This window comes from Peromyscus leucopus, chromosome 7, assembly GCF_004664715.2.
Source record: "Peromyscus leucopus breed LL Stock chromosome 7, UCI_PerLeu_2.1, whole genome shotgun sequence".
Taxonomy (NCBI): Eukaryota; Metazoa; Chordata; class Mammalia; order Rodentia; family Cricetidae; genus Peromyscus; species Peromyscus leucopus.
The window spans coordinates 111,311,024-111,324,273 of record NC_051069.1 but is presented as its reverse complement, the minus strand read 5'-3'; the positions used below and the strand labels follow the sequence as shown (position 1 = coordinate 111,324,273).

The following is a 13,250-nucleotide window of genomic DNA, read 5'->3' as shown; positions in this document are numbered from 1 at the left end:
TGTGTGTGTGAGAGAGAGAGAGAGAGAGAGAGAGAGAGAGAGAGAGAGAGAGAGAGAGAGAGAGAGAGAGAGAAGCCCACTGTGTCCACAGCTTTTTGTGGTCTGCATTGGGCCATGTGGCTTGCTGCAAATGTAAGCCTCACAGAATGTGCAATGCAGAGATTCTAAACTTCCAATGAATGGCTGCTGAGAAGGCTACAGAAAACAGTGGCTGTATGGTCTTGCTCCCTTCTGATAGGTATCATCAAGTCCACCTAAGTGGATGGTCTGGAATGTTCTGGGGCTGCAGTTGCTGTTCTCAGTGAGACAGAATGCGCATTAGAATAAAAGCCACACTGTGAGTAGACCTGTGTGGCTTGGAGTGGTGCCCTGGTGGGGTTAAGGACTGAGAAGAAAGCCCAAAGTTGTGTTCTCCCAAACACTGAGTTCTGAGGGGGCCCTCATCTGAATTTGCAGCTTTGGTGTTTGAAGGTCACACATAAACCTCAGAAGAACTTACTGGTATCACGCCAAATTAAAATCCACTTTCTTCTGGGTCTTATATGATTCCCTCATTTTCTCTGGGTGTGACCCCATTTATATTTTATAAGGTTTTAAGTCAGGTCCCATTATGAAGCCTTTCAAACAAGGTTAAAACCTCTTACAAATGTTTATTAGTGGGGAGGGGTACCTGGTTAAAGACCCCAAGATGGAAGATTCTGAGAATAAAGAGGACTTTGCTAGGTCCCTAGGAGTGACCCGCTCCTCAGCATCATGGCACAGAGGCTCAGGGCACAGACGTCAGGGTCTAGGTTTGAACAGCAGGGTCACTGGTGACCAGTGGTATGGATGGTATCTCCTTGGCACTTTCTGTACGGGTTGTTCCACGACCCAGCTGATAGGAAAAACTGAGGCTGATTTGGTCAAATGCTCAAGGCAGTACCTGGCGGAAGATCCACTCTACAAGTGACTATTGGTGCAACATTGTCAAAAGGAAATAAACGATGCAGGACTCGACAAAAAAACGAGAGGGCCTTGGAGGATGCTCACAGCCTGGGCACACTCACCCATGCATTTAGCAGGCATTACTGTTCTCAGTTCTCAGTGAGCTGGGCCCACTCCAGACAAAGACACATCCTGAAGTGGAATGCAGAAGGGCAATGGTGTGGGTCGGGGTGATGAATGCTCCAAAGGACAGGAATTACATCTTGCCATGTCCATGGACTGGTAGCTACCTGTCCTTCTCAACTGGGGAATTAGATCTCTCTGAAATATATAAACCATCAATCAGGTGTCAATCACGGGAGGATGGGCTAGGAGTATCCTAACAAAGGCCTGGGTGTGGAGAAGGCAGGAGGGATTTTGGAGAAAGAGGAGATGGATGGAAAGGGAGGGAATTGGAAGTGGAAGTCAGGATCTGAACCCCTCACCAGTCCTTCTATGGGGGAGGGTGATGCCAAGTCCTTGCAGATAGCTCTAAGCCTGTGGAGGAACTGCAGGTCTTAAGGTGTAGTCTTGAGAAGATGATTTGAACATTCAGAAAATATGGGTTTGGAACAGATGTTGGAGAGGATGTAGGGAGGCCACAGAGACAAGCAGTGAAGGAACCCTGGACAGACTATCCCTGTGAGTCTGATGCGGCATGGGGCCAAGGATCCATGTATGCCCCATACTGAAGCTGTGCCCAGAGGCCGAGCCATGAATGGTGCTGGTCTCAGCCTTGTGGTGTCAGGAATCAGGAGCAGATAGTTGGTGTATTCTAAGGAGATGGTAGGAAAGTCTGAGAACTGGGCTCCTTTCACACAGAAAGCAAACATAATTTAGTACAAATGCTACATCTACCCTTAGGGGCTCAGGAATGGGGTGAGGAACAGGAGACTGTAGGAAGCAAGAGGCTCTTCTTCCAGACTCTAAGGTGACAGAGACAGCAGTGGCCCAGGATCTGTCTGGGTGACCTTCATGCTGGGCAGTATTTGCACAGGGCTTGGTCTTGTCCACTTCTGCTCCCCATGGAACCTCAGCAAAAGCCCTGTTCAAAGAGCGTAGAGTACAAGGATCATCAGAGTGTCCTGGCTCTGTATCCTACACAAAGGCAGAGAGGAAGATCCTTACTTTCCCTTGGTACTTCAGAAAGGATGCCATACAGCTCTTGAGAGTCTGCCTGGGCTCTGAAAAACAGTGTCACAAGTAAGATTTATTAGGCACAAAATACTCAAATTTGGGAGACCTTAGGTCTTCAAGTCTAAAGGGTGGGGCTAGGAAACCGCTTGCCAAAATAAGTAAGTGGAGCCTTAGACACCTCAGTGCCCCGCGACGCCTAGTGCTTGGCCCTTGTTGGTCTTTGTGTTGCTGGCAACTGTGTACGTACATAGGGCAGAGCTGTGGAAATCTCACAGGATGGAGTCAGCTGCTTAGGGAATCTGGGACCATTTGGGACGAAACACAGGCTGCCCCTGTAGGGGAGCCCTTTGAAGGTTACAGTGAAGTCACCCCTTAACCAGGTTCTCCCTCCTCCACTGCCAATATCAAAACCAAGGGCTGGGCTGACAGCTCAGTCGGTCAAGTGCTTGCTGGCACGAGGACCAGCATTAGGTCCCAGTACCCACTGGACACACTCCGGTAATGCCATTTCTGGGGAGGCAGAGTCGAGAGGGTCCCCAGGGCTTGGTGACCAGCCAGTCTAGCTGAATTCGTGAGCTCCAGGCTCAGTAAGACACTCTGCCAAGAAACTAAAGTGGAGGACTGGTGAGATCATCGCTCAGCAGGTGAAGTTACTTGCTGCCAAGCCGGGACCCCACGTGACAGAAGGGGAGAACCAACTCTTGAAAGTTGTCCTCTGACCTCTACCTCAGTGGTTCTCAACCTTCCTAGTGCTGTGAACCTTGAACACAGTCCCTCATGCCGTGGTGATCCCTAACTATAAAATCATTTCGTAACTACTTCATAACTGTAATTTTCCTCTGTTATGAATCGTAATGTAAATATTGGTGTTTCCCCAATGGTCTTAGAAGGCTCCTGTGAAAAGGTAGTTTGATCCCCAGAAAGGGTTGAGACCCACAGGTTGAGAACCACTGCTTTGCATGTGCATGTTATAGCATCAACATGTACATGTGTGAACGAGCATACACACACACACACACACACACACACAATAAACAAACAAACAAACAAATAAAATGGAGCTGTGGAGTTAACCATCTGGAGTTTAAGAATGCTTGCTGCTCTTGCACAGGACTGTGTTCAGTTTCCAGAACCCACATGGCTGCTCATAACCCCTATAGCTCTAGTTTTAGGAGATTTGACATCATCTTCTAGACTTCCTGCTCACTCGCACACATGTAGTACACATAAACTCACATAGGCACATGCACACAAATAAATAATAACATTTTAAAAAGAGCAATTGAGGAAGATACCTTTGGCTCACACACACACACACACACACACACACACACACACACACACTCACACCTACACATACACAATTTTTAAAAAAGGAGTAACAGAAAAATAAAAAAGAAAGAAAACAAAAAAGGACAAAAAGGACCTGGTTCTATTGTCTCCACGTGCTTCCAGCCTCTCTGAGGAGACATTCAGTTGAGAGTGCTCAGCCTTTCTAAGGGCCTGGGAGACCTGTCTGCGCAGCTGCCTTTGTGGGAAGCTAATGCTGCCTGGAGTGGTGTGCTCTTCTGAAGTTGAGCTATTTGTGTTGCAATAAACAGCAGCTTCCGCGGCCCCTTCTGAGCAGGAGTTGGAGAGTCACCACGTGGGGCCGGAGCCAGCTGGAGGAGCCCTGGAATGACCCGGGAGTGGGGAGGTTGTCTTACAGGCTGTGTCCAGGTGCTCAAGTGTCCGGATGCTCGATGCCTGCAGTGCAGTGTGACCCTGGTGTTGTGAAGTAGCCGTTCTCTGATTGGCAACGGCCTGATTCACAACACCAGCTGTCCCACTACACCATGCCAGAGGTCTCTGGAGTGGCCGATGGAGGAGGGGTCGACTCTGCAGTACCTGAGCTGCTGCTGGGAGGCGCTGGCGACAGTAGATAGTTGATGACTCAAGGGTGCCTGCTGGGAAGAAGTACAGACAGGATGACAGTGCAGTAGGACCAGGGTGCTTGCCCTGACTCCTACTGCAGAGACTTTTCCGTGTGTGTGTGTGTGTGTGTGTGTGTGTGTGTGTGTGTGTGTGTGTGTGTTCAACCTTTTGTGTCATTCCTCAGGAGCCATCCACACATGCCAAGAGCAACTGTCAGACCAACCAACAAAAGCTGAGATAGTCATCAAGTAGTCCTCATGAAAGAGAGGGGTTGCGGAGACATCTGTAGTGAGTTAGATTCCTAGAATCCACATAAAAGCCAGACTGGTGCATAGCAACATGGAGAAGGCAGAGACAGATGGACCCCTAAGCCTTGTGGGCTAGTCAGCCTATCCTCCTCCGTGAGTTCCAGGTCAGTCAGAGACCCTTCCTCAAAAAACAAGGAGAACGGTGTCCTGAGAACCAGCACCCAGGGTTGACTTCTGAACTGCACGCACGTGCGCACATGCACACACGTACTTGTGCACTAGCTGGCAGAGAAAATCCCTTTTTCACTATGGCTACCTGCAACAAAACAGAATGTAACAGAAAAGCCCACCTCCAAATGCAGGGGAAGGCAGGGGCTACGTAAATGGCCTATAAAGGGTCATGATGCTGAGAGCTTGGGGCTTTTGAGTCTCAGGCCTGTCCAGCTTTGTAGCTCACTTCTGTTCTTGGGGCCATCTTTCTCTTCCTTATATTTCTATCCTCACTCAGTGTTCCAGTTCCAGTTCTTTGTTGCAGCACAGAAGAACCTGGAAACCTCAGTGGGTGCCACTCACACCCTGACTCACATCTTTATATCCCAGTGGCCTCAGCAATCCTGCACACAGGCTGTTACCCTGGGTCTAGTTACTTCTTTGGGGAGTATGTCTAGAATGTGTGTCAGGAAATTATCCTCCAAGGACGGCTACCAGCCAGGAACAGTAGGGAGCTGGTAGATAACTACCAGGCTCTCTTGCTCTTTGGGTAGAATGATCTGAGATGTGTTTTACAGGGCCCCTCAGAGGTCCTCCCCTGCTTAATTCTTCTCCTCTATTGTTCCATCCCTGGGACTATACCAATACTCAGCTGCCTGTTGGAAGTGTGTTGATTTTGAATGGGTATAGTTGCACTCTTCCTATGGTAACCTGCAGTAGGGTAGTATGAAGGGCAATGCATGAGTTCTCATGTGTTCACCTTGTTCTGAGAATGAGCCAGACCCTGGTACCTCCTGAAATGTCACATCACTGGAGTCTTGCTTGCTCGTGTTAGTCCCATACAGACTCTCAAGGAATAAGAATACACAAGTCAGGTCAACAGCCTGGGTCAGGTAGGCATTTTCTTTTTAAATTTTATATTTTGTATTTTATGTGTTTTGCCTGCATGTGTGTCTATGCACTATGTGTGTGCAGTGCCTGTAGAGGCCAGAAGAGGGTGTCAGATTCCCTAGAACTGGAGCTAGATAACTGTTAGCTGCTGTGTGGGTAATGGGAATTGAATCTGGATCCTCTGGAAGAACAGCCAGGGCTCTTAACCACTGAGCCATCTCTCCAGCCAGCCCCAGGTAAATATTTTCTACATGTGTCTAACCTGCATTTCTTCATTGCTTTTTCATAGGTAAATAATCCTGTAAGTGGGACCTTGGCACCTGAGTTTTGAGGCATTAAGGGTCAGTAAAGGGCCAGTGCTGTACCAGGCACTGAGCACAGTGGCTACTTGAAGACAGTAACAAAAATAAACTGAAGGCAGCCAGTTTGCACTCAAACATCTTGGCAGATGCCACCAAGATGGGGTGTGCAAGAACAAAGCCGTGGTTCAAAGAGGCTACCAGGCTGTTGGAGCCCAGCCTGAAGTTTATTACTACGGTTAATATTGCATGCAAATAGATTTCCCCACTTTGGTCATACCAGTCCATTAATTCAGGCCCTGTCTGCTACATCTTTATTCTCAGCAGGTTAATCCTGCCAAATGCCTTTTCTGGAGTTCACATCATGCTGTGCTTGTGTGTAACAAAGCAATTGTGCCTAATCCTGTCCTATCAGCTGTGTGTCCCCGGCTGGTCAAGTCGATGATGGAAGAAGGGCAGTAAGACTTTTGTCAGGATCTCTCTCCTGCTCTGGTCCCACCCTGCCCTGTCTTTTTCTTTCTTTCTTTTTAAATTCATACGTTTTTCACTAAATGGACCTAGAGTCAACCATAGTGTTGGACATCTGCCAAGGCCATTGTTTTGTGAAGAGGAATGCCAAGGTTCTTGGTGATCTCCAACCTTCTTCTAGCAGCCCCACACAGCCATCAGCTAGACACGCCAATGAAGGCTTAAAATGGGGCTATCTTGGGCCTTTCTAGGCAGATTCTTTAACATGGGCTGTAGAAAGATGGCTTCTGCCATCACCAGATGGGGGAGGGGCATGTCCAGGTCCCATAGAATGCAGTTCCTCTTGTCCACGGCCCAGTGCTGTTAAGGTCTGGGATTTGAACCTGGACTTATCCCCAGAGGAGAGTCTGGGAGGCTAGCTCAGTTGGTAGAGTGCTTTCCCAGCATCCAGAAAGCTCTGGGTGTGGTGGTGTGTGCTTATAATCCTGGTACCAGGAGGCAGAGGTACTAGGGAATCAAGTTCAAGGCTATCTTCAGCCACACAGTTGAGTCTGAGGCCAGCTTGGGCTGCATGAGACCCTTGTTTGTTCACAAAGAAACAAACATCAAAGCAAATCCCAGGGAAGCTGCCTTCTGCCTCTGACTTTGAGCATTATGTTTCCTCTCTGGCCTTGACGTGGCTTGTTTATAAAATGGTCACACTATAGACCCCCTGCATATGACATCTGCAAGGATTTAGTTGTTGAGACATGTTAGCCATGCAGAATGCTGCTGGCATGCACTCAGCCAACATCAGGTGAAGGTTAGCTCACAATTTCATGGATCTGGAAACTGAGAACATGGTGAAACTCCACATAGGCATGTCTTTGAGGATCTTCAAAGGGGACTCTACTCTCTTTTCTGTTAATTACAGAGACACAGCAATGCGGAGGCCTGTCTACCTTACTTCTCACCGTGATGTAGTCTTCTGCATTACCCTGGCAGACTTCACTGGTCCCAAGGAGGCACTGCAAGGGAAGTCAGCACCTGTGATTCTACCCCAGCTCCGGGTCCTTCATCAGCTACTGTGACCCTGAGCAGGTTAGTCAACCCAAGGCAAGGGGGTCTTGAGTTTCAGGTTATCCTGGGATACAGGGCAAGACCCTGTCTCAAAATAAACGAATGAATGAATGAATGAATGAATAAATAAATGAAATAAGAAAAGGTTTAGCTGAGGTACCTAGCACTCTTCTACCAACACAGTAGTGCCTTCTTGTAATGGCTATTGGGACTTTGTGGCTATGGAATCCCCTGCTTGGTACCACAGCTTGTTTTCTAATCCTCATCCACCTGCCTTCTAGTCTTTCCACAGCATTCATGGAGATGCTGCTACATGGGATGTGGAAGGAAATCCATCATATAGCACCTGGCTTCCAACTCAGGCTAAGCAGGTGAAGTGGCCCCATTGTCTCACTGTGGACAGGTGGCTTGTGTCTGAACATCCCATAGAGCCTGTCCATGTGACTCCAGCATGTGAGGGAATGCTTTTAATGTATGGCATTCATGCATAGATCTGGAACCACCCCCTGTGACACAGCTGATTATGTATATGGTGTGAATGCTCAGCATCTTTCTGGTGGCCTTGAGTTAGAACACTGAACCTATCTGGTGTTTCAGGACAAGATTTTCTACCTTGCCCTGGAGACAGAATTATTTTGCTACAAGGAGGTGCTGTCTGTTGCCCTCAGCCCCCAAGCTACTCTCCCTCCTCCCTCCTTCCTCTCCCGGATCCTGATAGAGCTCCTCAAAAACAAAGTCCCATCACGAGTTGAAACCACATGATGTCCTTATCACCAGACTCCACATCATATTTGTTATCTTTCCTTTAAAACAACGAGAAAGACCATTTATTTATTTATTGTGTGTGGGGTGTGGAGGGAGGTGTGCATGCCAGGTAGCTTGTGTGGAGCTCAAAGGACCACTTGTGACACTTGGTTCTCCCCTTCTACCACACGGGTTCTGGAGAAAGTGCATCGCTGCCGAGCCATCGTGCTGGCCCCCAATTAATTTTCTCATTTAGTTTCAACTAGAGACACTACTTTTTACCAGTTTCTCACCCAAGGAAACAGAGGCGTGGCATGGTAATCAGCTTAGTCACAGCTGCAGATAGCAGATGCCACAGACCGAGGCTTGAGCCCCGATCTGCTGGCTCTAGGCCACTAAACTGCAACATGCATCTTGATGTGATGTCATGGCTGTGGTGATATATTGTGCACCCTAAAAAAATTTGCCTGAAGATCAGAGAGACAAAGGAACAAGTCCTGCCATGTCTTACCTCTAGGACTCCTCAGCTTGAAAAGCTCTAGTTCCTGTCTCTTCATGCCTTATATACCTTTCTCTGCCCAGCCATCACTTCCTTCCTAGTGCTGGGATTAATGGCGTGTGTGCTTCCCAAATACTGGGATTAAAAGTGTGAGATCTCAAGTACTGGGATTAAAGGTGTGTGACTCCCAACTATTGGGATTAAACATTTGTGCCACCACTGCCTGGCTCTGTTTCTCTCCTAGACTGAGTCAATTTCATGTAATCCAGGGTGGCTTTGAACTCACAGAGATCCAGATGGATCTCTGCCTCTGGAGTGCTAGGATTAAAGGTGTGTGCCACCACTGCCTGACCTCTATGTTTAATCTAGTAGCTTGTTCTGTCTTCTGAACTTCAGGCAAATTTTATTAGGGTGCACAATATATCATCACACATGGCTGCTATGGAGCATGGGTGGGCTTCCCGAATTATCAGTTTCATCTAGCATTTCCTTATTCCAAGGTGCAGCTATGTCTCCCGCAAAAAGGCCAACCTCATGTTCCCCTTATTGTATATATTTTAAGACAGAGTCTCGTGTATCTCAGGCTTTCCTCCAACTTATTATGTAGCTGAGGATGGTCTTGAACCTCTGATCCTTCTGCCTCCAGCTCTTAAGTGCTGGGATTACAAGCATCCATCCTAACACTATGTTTATGCAGCACTTGTGCATACTAGGCAAGGACTCTACCAACTGTGCTACATCTCCAGGTTCCTGTTATTGTTTTGATGAATATTATACTTAGGCTGTTTTGGGGGGGTGGATAGGATGAGGGTATATATTTAAAAAAAGAGGGGAGGGGTAAAATTAGACAACCCCAGTACCTAACATACCATAATGATCAGAACACGAACACACGAACACACACACACACAACACACACACACACACACACACACACACACACATCATAGCCTAGTTTTTACTTGCCAATCTGTTGAGTAAAATCAGTCAGCAATACCATGCTAATTAAAACATGATGGAATCAGGCTATTTGCAGAATTAGCAGTTGTGACTGTCTGGCCTCGGCGGCCCGGGGAGGCCCACTGAAGGCTGCTTCTGCATTGCCTTGTCATGAGTCTGCGCTGAGAAGACAGTTTCCCCAGCATGGCTGGAGCAAGCCTTGTCTACCTAGCAAACTGCAAATGTCTCTGAACTTTGTTCACTGGAAAAGAGACAACATTAACTTCCCATTAGCATCCCTGCACATTTCCTCCAGGAAGATCAATCACACTGCAGGCCAGACACATGGCCCTGGCTCATAATTCATCTTGGGAGGAGGCATAGCTGTTCTGTGATGGATCTAGGGATCTGGGTGCAGCTTTGGTTGGGGGAGCAGAGGGAAATTAGGTTTAGGAGCAGAATAATAAGTAGGGCTTTGGGAGAACACTGCTTTGTGTCATGTGGCCAATTTACTGTCAACAAATTTGCTTTATGCGTGCATGCTACTGGAGTTTGAGCTTATGATGCCTTCTTTTCCACACTTCAAATTTGGTGTCTTATGTATGTGCGTTTGTACATGCGTGTGTGTATGTGCATGCATACATGTACATGCGTGCGTGTGAGCGTGTGTGTGAGCGTGTGTGTGTGTGTGTGTGTGTGTGTGTGTGTGTGTGTGTGTTTGTGTGTGTGTCCTCCTTTCTCTTTTTAGCCCAGTCAGTGTTGGCTGTGCTCCATGTCTTTGGTGTTCTAGGGGCCAAGTAAGAGACAGTGTTTAGTGTTCTCTATTAAAATAATTCAAATATGGCAATTTTAAAATGTCCTGACTTCCTTTTACTTTGTTGTTGAAATTCTGCTTTTCTGCCCCTGCCCCTGCCCTCTCTTCCAGCACTGTTCTCCTCTCCATCCTGGGCTTCTAAAGGGCCGATAACAAGAGGAAGTGAAAGCCCCACAGGAATCTGTCAACACCGAGGAACTGTGGGATGAAGGTTCCCTGAGGAGCTGTGGGCTCCTTGTCTCCCTGAACCATGTTTGCTGCTGTTTTAAGGACCAAGAAACATGCAGGGGAAATGTGCTTTCTTGAAATTTGCAAGAAGCTACTTCCCCTGGAGCTACCTCCCGCCACCCTGGAATCCCTGCAAGACAGACTATGCTGGGACACGCTCCCTGGATAAAGAGGGCTGCTGTCCGTGTACATCCCTTCACCAGCCCAGGGAGACATCAGCAAAGGGAGGGCGGACATGTACCACAGATAAAACTGTTCACAGCTGAGACAATTCCTTGTAACCATGCTGACCACAAGGACCTACAGCTTCCCTTCCCTGCCTGTCCCATCAGAACTTCCAGGGGAGTCCCAGACCTTCTGGAAGGCTCCAAGCCCAGGGCACATGAGCTGTTGTCCTTTCCTGTGGGGGCTCTAGGCAATTCCATTTTCACAGTACCAAATGTTCCATTTTCAGATAAAATACAGAAAGAAGAAGCTGGAAGGAGCAGTTTTTCTCATGGAAGACAAGAAGTTTCAGTTGGGGTGGGGTGGGGGTTGGAACCAGCATCAAGACCTGAGCTGCCTGCCCAGGCATCTATCTTCATCAGACCCACTTTCTCTCCTCCAAAGTCCTGCTTCCTTCCCACAGTTCAGCTGTGGAGCCCTGTGAGGCTTCTCTTGAAAGGTCTCGAGACTTTCGTCATGACGGGTTTGCAATCTGTCCAGTATTTCTCCTAGGAAATTCTCTTTGTAAAAGTGCAGCCATCAGTATAGTCACAGAGGGAGACAAATGTTTAATGGATGGAGCAATTACAGATCAGCAAGAAAAATCCTACTCTAGGACAGAATAAGTTACCAATAGCCACAACCAGTGCTCCGACAGTTTCTGAGAATGAATGAGGGAGTCCCCACCTCTCCCACCCGAATCCCTGAGCTGGGACGACAGTGGAAACACAGACTCACTCCAGCGGTGTCAGCAATGTCACTGGATCACTTCAGACGTGCTGGCACACTGCCAGCCACTACTGAGGAAAATTAGCAGCCAAAGCGAAGGTCAAGTCTCAAGTTCACATTGCTCTGGGCACGGGGACCACTGGCCTCGCAGACCTTGATTGGGCGTCACTGGGATATTACTGTAGCAGCAGCAGCTGAGGACCACTGCAGCCCTGAGCTATCGACATCACCTCAGCAGTGTGTTTAAGGGGAAACGGCTCACTCAGGAAAGTGCTTCATGCAAGGCCCTCAGCTGTATTACAGATGTTGAGGGGAGGGAGATACGAGGTTCCGGGGACTTTCTCAACAGCAACTCTAGCTCAGCCAGTGAGTTCCAGGTTCAGGAGGAGACCCTCTTTCAAAAAATAAGATGGATGGCTCCTGAGGAATAACACCTGAGAATGATCTCTGGTCTCCAACACACATGTGCACACATGAACACCACACACACACACACACACACACACACACACACCACACACTTCTGAGTTCTGGGAACAGGAGGCAGCTTACTGCACACAGAGGCACTCTAGGCCTGAGCAGAGTCATGGGAGGAACAGGAAGGTAACAAGCACAAGTGAGATACCATTAAGGGAGCCACACGGCTTCCCTGGTAACCCTATTGAAAATGAGTCTTTGTATAAATATTGGTATCATTAAATAAGGACTACTTAGACAATGATCCCAGAGACTTTGCTCAAAGTAAAGCCTTTTTGTCACAGAGGGCAGCAAGGACATCAAGACACATTTCCATACTCCAGAGAAGATGTATTACCTGGAAATGCTACATCCTGTGCTGGGCAGTGCTCCACCCATGCCTCAGTTTCCCCATTGCTAAAATGGGATTGGCAACACCTTTGAGTCTCAAAATCAAACACTATGTGACTGGTTTGAGGATACAGCTGTCACCAATTCAGACCCTATCAGCTGGCTCAGAATAAACCCACTGACCTGTGGGTACAGCACAGCCTCTCCAGTGTCGCCCTGGAACAGCCACATTCTTCATTCTGTAAGAAATTTCCAGAAATTAGTCATCCACACTGTCATCCTATCCACTCAGCCAGAGCAGCTTTGGAACACAGGTGAATTTCATGGCCAATGGAGGGGTCCCTGAGTTACTGCTGGCCTGACCTGATGCTGGGCTGCGAAGCTGAGGGTTAGATGGAGGATGGGGTGCTCTTCCAGCCAGGGCACTTCATGAGGGCTCTCCCCAGTGTGAGCAAGTTCTTCGACAAAGAGACAGGGCACATCTAACACCATCACTGTCCCCTCGAGTGCGTCTCAGTTCCTGTGTGACTAGATGCATGAGTAACATGCTTTCACAGGCCTTTCAAGCATAGGCAGAGAGAGCACATAGAGTTTCTGCTGTGAGGCTGGGGCACCTGGGTCCATGTTTGCCTCCGATATTGGCCTTTCCAGCCCCATACCACACCCCCTAGCCCCTTCACACATTGCTAGACAGAAAAGAAAATGGTGCGATACTCTGTAGACAAGGCACTAAATGCACAGCCTAGTCAATGATATTCCATGGTCTCTCCTCCCTCCTAGAGGCTCCACAGACAGCTACAGAGCTGAAGGCTGAGAAAGAGAAACTTACAAGAAAAATTGGGGAGGAAGGAAAAACCCTCAACAATGGTGTCTTCTGAGCTGAAGAGACATTGGACCAAGTGACTCTGGTCACAGTTTTGTCTCCGTTTTGCAAACAGAGACTGAAGCAGAGGAGCTTTCCTGGGAGCAGTCTGTCAGGTTGGAAGGGGTGTCTCTACATCACAAACATCTCCAGCATTCCCTTAAAGCATCCTTTGGTTCGTGGCTGGCACTGCTTCTTTACTGCTCCGCTGGGCTCACAACAGCAAAAGGGACAA

General features: G+C 48.2%; 2 long non-coding RNA genes across 2 annotated transcripts in view; both read right to left on the bottom strand.

Annotated features, from left to right (window-relative positions):
• Positions 1-630: 630 nt before the first annotated feature.
• On the bottom strand, positions 631-3,385 carry LOC119088380. Its single transcript, XR_005092057.1, has 2 exons — positions 2,092-3,385; positions 631-2,008 (listed from the first exon to the last, which is right to left on the bottom strand). It is a non-coding gene; the product is annotated as an uncharacterized LOC119088380 (long non-coding RNA).
• A 59-nt stretch (positions 3,386-3,444) lies between these two features.
• Positions 3,445-13,250, bottom strand: part of LOC114707652 — a 104,863-nt gene continuing 95,057 nt past the window's right edge. Inside the window, exons 4-5 of the long non-coding RNA XR_003736682.2 lie at positions 12,337-12,392; positions 3,445-4,046 (exon numbers count right to left, since the gene is read on the bottom strand). This is a non-coding gene — a long non-coding RNA (uncharacterized LOC114707652). The remainder of the gene's footprint in view (positions 4,047-12,336; positions 12,393-13,250) is intronic.